Below are 10,304 nucleotides of genomic sequence, written 5' to 3' on the forward strand. Positions count from 1 at the left end.
CTTTCCTTTTTTATTCTTGGTTTGTAATAGCAGAAAAGAGTCCTTAACGTATAGTGGATCAAGCCATCAATTCTAGGGATAACCACAGGAAATCATTTCCTGCTCTTCTGTGTGGAATGGACTCCTAATTAAGATGGGAAGGAATGGCATGCTCGTATCTGATAATTGTGGATCGGTCTTGTTGGAATTGGTGTGATCTCAAGAGAGGGGGTGAATTGAGTTTTATCCATTATAAAATAGCTACTTAGAAGTTGATTTTGGCAAAAATCGATTGCACCAGTGCGTCCGTAAAGGCCAAAATAGCTAGGAATGGGTCTGATCCAGCATATGTGGGCCCACTGATGATGTGGCAGATGAGCCCTACTGATGATGTGGCAGATGAGCTCTACCAGTGATGTGGACAAATTAGATCTTGCCACGTGTCACGTCCTGAACACGCAGGTGGGTCTCAGGTGTGAATTTAAGTAACCTAACCTGTCTCTGTATCAATTAAAACATACATGATACAACATAAAAAGAGGATCCGACCCTGTGGGGTGAACGGATGTCTGATATACATACATACAAACGTCCATACTCATCAAAATATGCAGTGAAATACGGTCTTTTATACCAAATCAGTATCATACTAGAGTCTATACAAACTAGGATAACATATCCACAATACAGAACATACCCAGGTATCTACAAAACTATCCCGACAACCTGGATATCAAAACTCGTACCTAAAAGGTACTAGAAGTAGCTACGACACCCCTGCTCCCAGATGCTAGGATGCTACTTACTGCTACCTGATGGACCTGAAAAACATTGTACGTACATTTGGGGTGAGACACCTCTCAGTAAGGAAGAAAACAGTTTATGTCAGTGTGTGACATACCAGTGTCATTTTACATACTTCATAACACTATACATACGATACAGTTGAAACAATTCGTACAGTTTCATATAATCCCATACAGTTCCAGTATTTTCAGAAAACCATTATAGTACATACGATACTCAACATACATGCATATATACATACATACGGTTAGTGTCGTCACACTAGTTCGCAACTACACCAGGTCACCTCGTCTCACAGCGATTACATTGCTACATACGCAACTACGCTGCGACGATCAAGGCCCAATGGTGAATCTATTGACTCATACATAACTACACAAGGTCACCTAGTCTCACAGCGATTACATTTCTATACATGCAATTACGAAGATCTACGACTCAAGCCCAATTGTGAATCCATTGCTACATACGCAACTACACAAGGTCACCTAGTCTCACCTCGATTACATTGCCACGTGCCAAACTACGCTGCAACGACCTAGGCCCATTGTGAATCCATTGCTACATACGGTGTAGATCACACCCACTAGTGACCAGTTGGAACATACTGGTGATATTTCACACTCGGATATAGAGTCGGTCACTCTCGCTCACGGTAGTTAACCGATACATGACTGTTTTACAAACTCCTGGAATCATTTTAGAACTCACGTTCCTATACATTTTAGCGTACGGTAATTAGCCGTCACATAGCTGTTTCACAAATATCTGGAACAATTTCATACAACCATACATATCACACTTATTTGGTTTACGACAAATCATATCATTTACAATTTCAAGTATACAGTTTATGCAAATATGGATTACGGTCACCTCAATAATACAGTTTAAATAAGACAAACGGTTTTCCAAACAAAGTAGAGATGATACCCGAAATCCCCAATTTTTTCGAAAGTCATAACCCGAAAATCCTGCATTTTTACCCAATAGATTTCTCCAAATAAGTAGTCAAAACATACATATGATCGTAGCCTACAGGCTTACCGATCCTGATTTCGAAAATGGACTGATATAAACAGAATCCCCTTACCTTAACCCGAAATCCAACTACGAATTCTACGGCCCTCAAAACTACAAATCGAGACTCCGAAATCTACAAATCACAGTACAAAACATACTTACAATCCATACCACTATACATATACTGAATTAGAAATGAAAACTGAGCCTTACCTCGATGGATTTACGAATCCGGCAACGAACGACAAAGAAAACTAGAGAGAGAGAGAGTGTAGGGAGAATTCTAGAGAGAGAGAGAACTTTTCTTAAACTTAGCCAAGAAGCAAACCCCCAAAAGATCTTTTAAAAGCCTTTGACCCGGAGGATTTCGTCGACGAGTTGGTGTCCTCATCGACGAGGTCTTTAAGGATTTCGTTGACGAGGCAGCGATTTCGTCGTCGAACCCTAATATTCAAATTATCCTGAACCCCTCGGCTTTTTCTTGTTGACGAGCCTCTGAATTTTGTCGACGAGAAGTCCACTACCTTCGTCGACGGATTGTGGCCTCGTTGACGAAGTCCGCGCCCATTCCATTTTTCCTTTCTTTTACACAATAAACCCATATATCACGGTTCGGGTTCTTACAATCTCTCCTCCTTACAAAAATTTCATCATCAAAATTTGCAATCTCTCTATACAAACACATTCATACTACCACATGCATACATACTCTGGAGTGAATCGATGACTATCTATACGCTGTCCCTCTACGTTACATACATTCACACTTTAGAGAATACAGCGGCCGTTTATACGCAGTCCCATTACACATACACACATACATTCTCTAGAGAATACAACGATCATTTATTCTCAGCCCTGTTACAATACATACATACACTCTCTAGAGATTACGGTGGCCATTTATACTTAGCCCCGTTACAATACATACATACACTTTCTAGAGAATACGACGACCATTTATACTCAGTCTCGTTACAATACATACATACACTCTCTAGAGAATACGGCGGCCATTTATACGCAGCGCCGTTACGATACATACATACATACCCTCACTTATGGCGGAGGAATACCGTGGTCACATACATACACGGTCTCAGGAGCTCACAATACCACATGACTCTCCTTGAGACTAACCACTAAATACAATACGATAACAGAGGTTTACATACATACATACATACTCATACCACTTTGCTATCCAAATACTACTCAAACAACTGCGGATACTACTGGCGCATTTCCGTTTCCAGTTCTCAAGAAGCTTCCTCAATCTCGTGGTTCTGCCACAATACCTTTACTAACGGTATCTCTTTGGTACGAAACTTCTGAACTTTACGGTCCATAACCTGAACAGGTATCTCCCCATATGCTAAAGTATCCCCAATCTCCAACTCATCATAACTAATAACATGAGACGGATCCAACACGTGCCTCCTCAACATGGATACGTGAACTACATTGTGGACCCTCGAGAGTGCTGGGGGTAGTGCAACTCTGTAGGCTACCGGACCCACTCGCTCAAGTACCTCGAATGGTCCGATATATCTCGGGCTCAACTTGCCCTTCCTTCCGAATCTCATCACTCCTTTCATCGGAGCGATTCTAAGGAATACCTTACCCCCACCTCGAACTCCAACTCAAAACGACAAACATCCGCATAACTCTTCTGCCGACTTTGAGCCGATCTAATCCTCTCCCGAATCAAACGTACTTTTTCAGATGCCTGCTGCACAAGTTCAGGTTCTAAAACCCGACGTTCACCAACCTTATCCCAATACAATGGAGATCGACACTTCTGACTATACAAAGCCTCGAACGGTGCCATCCCTATACTAGCCTGGAAGCTATTGTTATAGGCAAACTCCACTAGTGGCAGAAATCGAATCCAACTACCACCGAAGTCCAATACACAAGCTCGTAACATATCCTCCAAGATCTGTATTGTCCTCTCCGACTGTCCATCAGTCTAGGGGTGGAACGTTGTACTGAAAGTAAGTTTCATTCCCAATGCTTCCTGCAAATTCTTCCAAAATCGAAAAGTAAACCTCGGATCCCGATCGGAAACAATGGATACCGATACTCTGTGCATTCGTACAATCTCATGCACGTATATATTAGCTAGCCTACTCAAAGGGTAGCTAACCTTCATCGGTACAAAGTGAGCAGATTTCGTCAACCTGTCCACAATTACCCAAATAGCATTCTGCCCATGAAGCACTGTTGGTAATCCGGTAACAAAGTCTATGGAAATGTGTTCCCATTTCCACACCGGAATAGGCAAAGGCTGTAATGGCCCTGCCAGCCTCTAATGTTCAGCTTTCACCTGCTGACACGTTAGACACTGCTTCACAAACTGAACAATATCTCTCTTCATACCACTCCACCAGAAGGACTAAAGCAAATCTTGATACATCTTCGTACCACCTGGATGTACCGCATACAGAGAACGGTGCGCTTCCTCCAGAATCGTCCTTCTGATCTCCTCGTCCTTTGGAACACATAGTTTGGTCCCAAATCTCAACACACCTCTATCAGAGATGTTAAAGTCTGCAGCCAAACCCTGGTGCACTTTCTCCACAATCCCATTTAACTCTGCATCATTAGCTTGCGCAGCTTTAATACGCTTAAACAAAATCGGTTGGATTACCAAGCTAGCAATGAAAGCTTGATGATCACTAGAGACCAACTCTACGCCAAGGTTTTCCAGATCTCGTCTGATATGATGCTGAGCTACAACTGTTGATACTGCTGCATGTTCTGACTTCCGACTCAACGCATCTGCTACCACATTAGCCTTTCCCGAGTGATAACTAATCGTGCAATCGTAGTCCTTAATTAACTCTAGCCACCGCCTCTGCCTCATATTCAGCTCCTTTTGCTTGAAAAAGTAACTGAAGCTATTATGGTCAGTGAAAATCTCACACTGAACACCATACAGGTAGTGTTGTCAGATCTTTAGAACATATACTACAGCAGCCAATTCCAGATCATGCGTAGGGTAATTCTTCTTATACTCCTTAAGTTGCTGAGAAGCATAAGTTATCACCTTACCCTGTTGCATAAGCACACATCCTAAACCTTTCAAGGACGCGTCGCTATAAATCACAAAATCCCTATCCCCGAAGGAATGGTCAATACTGGAGCAGTAACCAGCCCGTGCTTCAACTCGAGAAAACACTACTCGCAATCACTAGTCCAGTCAAACTTCACTCCTTTCTTAGTCAACTGTGTCAGAGATCTAGACAATTTAGAGAATCCCTCCACGAATCGACGATAGTAACCTGCCAGTCCCAGAAAACTCTGAACCTCCTGCACATTCTTCGGTTTAGCTTAGTCGACTACAACTTCGATCTTGCTAAGATCAACCGAGATACCATCCTCAGACACCACATGGCCTAAGAACGCGACCTGATTTAACCAGAACTCACACTTCTTCAGCTTAGCATACAACTTCTTCTCCTGTAGAATCTGTAACACTAACCTCAAATGTTCCACATGTTCTTCCGTACTCCTCAAGTATACCAGAATGTCGTCAATGAATACCACTACAAATCGATCTATGTATTCATGGAAAACCCTATTCATCAAATCCATAAACACTGTCGGCGCATTGGTCAGCCCAAACGGCATAACCAAGAATTCATAGTGGTCGTATCTGGTTCGGAAAGCAGTCTTCGCTACATCCTCAGATCTAACCTTCACCTGATGATACCCTGACCATAGATCGATCTTCGAAAAGACCTGCGTTCCCTGCAGTTGATCAAAAAGATCATCTATACGAGGCAAAGGGTAACGATTCTTCACCGTCACTTTGTTGATCTCACGGTAGTCAATACACATACGCATTGATCCGTCCTTTTTCTTCACAAATAATACTGGAGCTCCCCGGGGTGAAACACTCAGTCGAATAAAATCCTGGTCCCGTAATTCCTGTAACTACTTCAACTCTCGAAGTTCTGCCGGAGCTATTCGGTACGGAGCTTTAAAGATCGGTGCCTTGTCAGGAAGCAACTCTATCGCAAACTCCACCTCACGATCCGGAGGTAAACCGGGTAATTCATCAGGAAACACATCCGAAAACTCGTTGACCACCCGAATATCCTTGAGTCTCAACTCATCCTGTGGCGGTTCCTTCATATAAGCTAGGTACCCCTGACAACCATCCAAGAGTAACCTCCTCGCCTATAATGCCGATAAAATCTGTGGCATCGAACACACACACAATCCCACGAACTCAAACTCTTGCTTCCCAGAAGGTCTGAACACTACTACCTTCCTACGACAATCAATTACCGCATAACTGGAGAACAACCAATCCATTCCCAGTATGACGTCGAAGCCCGACATGTCGTATACAACAAGATTTTCCAATAGCAGTCTCTCCTGAATTACAACTGGGCAGTTTCTTAACATCTTACTACACGTCGTTACACTCCCAGTCGGCGTAATCACAGAGAACATCTCATTCATCACATAGGTTTCCACCCCACATAATTTCACATAACTAGCAGATATGAACGAATGGGTTGCCCCTAAATCAAACAAAACAACAACTCTATTCGAAAGCAATAACATGGTACCTGTCACCACGTTCCCAGCGTGTTCTGCATTTGCTGGAGTAAGTGAATATACTCTCGCCGGAGCCGTGGTTGCCTGGTAGTTCCCTCGAGGCATTTGATTACTCCCATGGTTCTGGCTCTGTACATGCATATCTTTCCTCGGTTCCTGGCAACTCTTCGGCATGTGGCCCAACTTGCCACAGTTGTATTAAACACCCTAGAATGGCCGACACTCGCCATCGTGCCATTTATGGCACGTCGTGCACGGTGCGGAGGATGAAACCCCCTGAGAACTCAGCCGCTCGGTGTTCTGCCGATAACCAAAGCTGTAATTCTTCTTCTTTTTCCACTTACTCTATTGAAGACCACCCTGAGGACCAGAAGATACTGGCCTTTTCCCCTGAACTTGCACTATCTCATCTCCTCGAAGGTCAGTCTCGACTATGGTGTCTTTATCCACCAGGATAGAGAACTCACGGATCTGCAGCATCCCTACAAGATGACGGATGTCTTTCCTCATACCCCTCTCGAACCTTCGAGCTTTCTCGTGCTCATTCGGAACCAAGTACCGTGCAAATCGAGATAACTCGATATATCTGGAAGCATACCTCTGCACCGTCAAAGTTCCCTGCGTCAGGCCCGAAAACTCATCGGCCTTCACATCTCAAGTGGAGACCGAAAAATATCTCTCAAAAAATACCTTCTTGAAATGGCCCCACGTTATACTAAATGGACCAGTCCTCTGCCTCTCCAGCAGACTCACTGCTGTCCACCATCGCCCTGCTTCCCCAGTCAGTTGAAAGGTAGCGTACAAAACCTTTTGCTTCTTAGTGCAGTGGAGGACTTCCAAAATCCTCTCGGTCTTCCAGACCCAGTCCTCTGCTACTATCGGATCAGGTCCTCTCGTAAATGTCGGAGGGTGCATGCGTGTGAACCTCTCGATGGTACACCCTGCATCAGTAGGAGAGCTCTCGCGTCTCCTAACACTCCGCCCAATCTCTCGGATCACCTGCCTCGCCAAACCACGAGACACTGAAGGAGACTCATCACTCGCCGTCTCCTTGGAGTCATTCTCTATGTTATTATCCTTGGGCTCCATACTGAAAATAGAATAGGAATCAGTTAGAATTCCTATATCGTACACAGTTAACACAATCATAGACCTAATCATGTCAACTATTACTCTCGCATGTTTAAGTCTGTCCCGTCACACTGACACGAAAGTCGTCAATGATTTGCCCTACCTTTACTGGAATTGTCATTCCAGGAAAAACATGGAATACCACCCACACATCCCGATCTAGCAACAGAACAATCCTCGACCAACACTACCCATTTCCTACATCCTATACTCTGGTATGTACACATCAATACTCCTAACCAAGTCTGCAAGACCTAACAACTTGGTTAGCTCTGATACCAAGCTGTCATGCCCCGAACCCGCAAGTGGGTCCTAGGTGTGAATTTAAGTAACCTAACTTGTTTCTGTATCAATTAAAACATACATGATACAACATAAAAAGAGGGTCCGACCCCGTGGGGTGAACGGATGCCCGATATACATACGTACAAACGTTCATACTCATCAAAATACGCAGTGGAATACGATCTTTTATACACAATCAATATCATACCAGAGTCTATACAAACTAGGATAACATACCCACAATACAAAACATACCCAGGTGTTTACAAAACTATCCTGACAACCTGGATTACCAAAACTCGTACCTAAAAGGTACTAGTAGTAGCTACGACACCCCTACTCCCAGATGCTAGGATGCTATTTACCGCTACCTGATGGACTTGAAAAACATTGTACGTACATTTGAGGTGAGACACCTCTCAGTAAAGAAGAAAACAATTTATATCAGTGTGTGACATACCAGTGTCATTTTACATACTTCATAACACTATACATACGATACAATTGGAACAATTCGTACAGTTTCATACAATTCCGTACAATTCCAGTATTTTCAGAAAACCATTCCAGTACATACGATACTCAACATACATACATACATACATACATACATACGGTCAGTGTTGTCACACTAGTTCGCAACCACACAAGGTCATCTCATCTCACAGCGATTACATTGCTACATACGCAACTACGCTGCGACGATCAAGGCCCAATGGTGAATCCATTGCCTTATACGCAACTACACAAGGTCACGTAGTCTTACAGCGATTACATTTCTACACATGCAACTATGAAAATCTATGACTCAGGCCCAATAGTGAATCCATTACCACATACGCAACTACACAAGGTCACCTAGTCTTACTCCGATTACATTGCCACGTGCCAAACTACGCTGCGACGACCTAGGCCCACTGTGAATCCATTGCTACATACGGTGTAGATCACACCCACCGGTGACCAGCCAGAACATACTAGTGATATTTCACACCCTGGATATAGAGCCTGCCACTCTCGCCCACGGTAGTTAACCGATACATGGCTGTTTTACAAACTCCTGAAATCATTTTGGAACTCACGTTTCTATACATTTTAGCGTACGGTAATTAGCCGCCACATAGCTGTTTCACAAATATTTGGAACAATTTCATACAACCATACATACCACACTTATTTGGTTTACGGCAAATCATATCATTTACAATTTCAAGTACATAGTTTATGCAAATATGGATTACGGTCACCTCAATAATACAATTTAAACAAGACAAACGGTTTTCTAAACAAAGTAGAGATAATACCCGAAAATTCCCAATTTTCTCAAAAACTGTAACCTGAAAATCCTGCATTGTTACCCGATAGATTTCTCCAAATAATTAGTCAAAACATACATACGATCGTAACCTACAAGCTTACCAATACTGATTTCGAAAATGGACTGATATAAACAGAATCCCCTTACCTTAACCCGAAATCCAATTACGAACTCTATGGTCCTCAAAACTACAAACCGAGAATCTGAAATCTACAAACCACAGTACAAAACATACTTACAATCCGTACCACTATAGATATACTGAATCAGAAATGAAAATCGAGCCTTACCTCGATTTTGACCCGAAACCCAAAATCCTTCGAAACGAGATTCCGATCCAGTAGAAATGTAGAGAATCCTTCACTGATCCTCGCAGTATCGTTGGATTTACGAATCCGGCAACAAACGACAAAGAAAACTAGAGAGAGAGAGAGAGAGTGCAGGGAGAATTCTAGAGAGAGAGAGAGTGTAGGGAGAATTCTAGAGAGAGAGAGAGAGCTTTTCCAAAACTTAGCCAAGAAGCAAACCCCCAAAAGATCTTTTATAAGCTTTTGACCCGGAGGATTTCGTTGACGAGTTGGTGTCCTCATCGACGAGGTCTTCAAGGATTTCGTTGACGAACCCTGATATTTAAATTTTCCAGAACCCCTCGGCTTTTTCTTGTCGACGAGCCTCTGAATTTCGTCGAAGAGAAGTCCACTACCTTCATCGATGAATTGTGGCCTCGTCGACGAAGTCCGTGCCCATTCCATTTTTCCCTTCTTTTATACAATAAACTCATATATCACGGTTCGGGTTCTTACACCACGTGTTAAGTGATGTGGCGCGTTAGTCTCTTATACTCTTTTGCATTGCTTCTTCAATGCAATAATTGTGCAGGAAAGTCAAGATGTATTTTTTTTTTAAAATTTATTATTATTTAATAAAGGACCTCATGATGTGATCCTTTTTTGTTGTTTAATGCAATTAGTGTATAAAGAATCAAATTAAGTCTTCTTTCACCTCATGCTTTGTGGGGAGAAATGGATATCTTCGTTAAAAGCTCACCACACGACAATCATTCGTCGTTGAGAGTTCCAACACGATCAACACGATTAGCAACGTATGATCTTCGAAGGGAAGCAACGAGGAGCTGGTAGATGAGGAAAAACAAATTAATGGCGGCACGTGAAGACGCTGTTCACGC

Source organism: Malania oleifera, chromosome 1 (genome assembly GCF_029873635.1).
Source record: "Malania oleifera isolate guangnan ecotype guangnan chromosome 1, ASM2987363v1, whole genome shotgun sequence".
Classification (NCBI taxonomy): Eukaryota; Viridiplantae; Streptophyta; class Magnoliopsida; order Santalales; family Ximeniaceae; genus Malania; species Malania oleifera.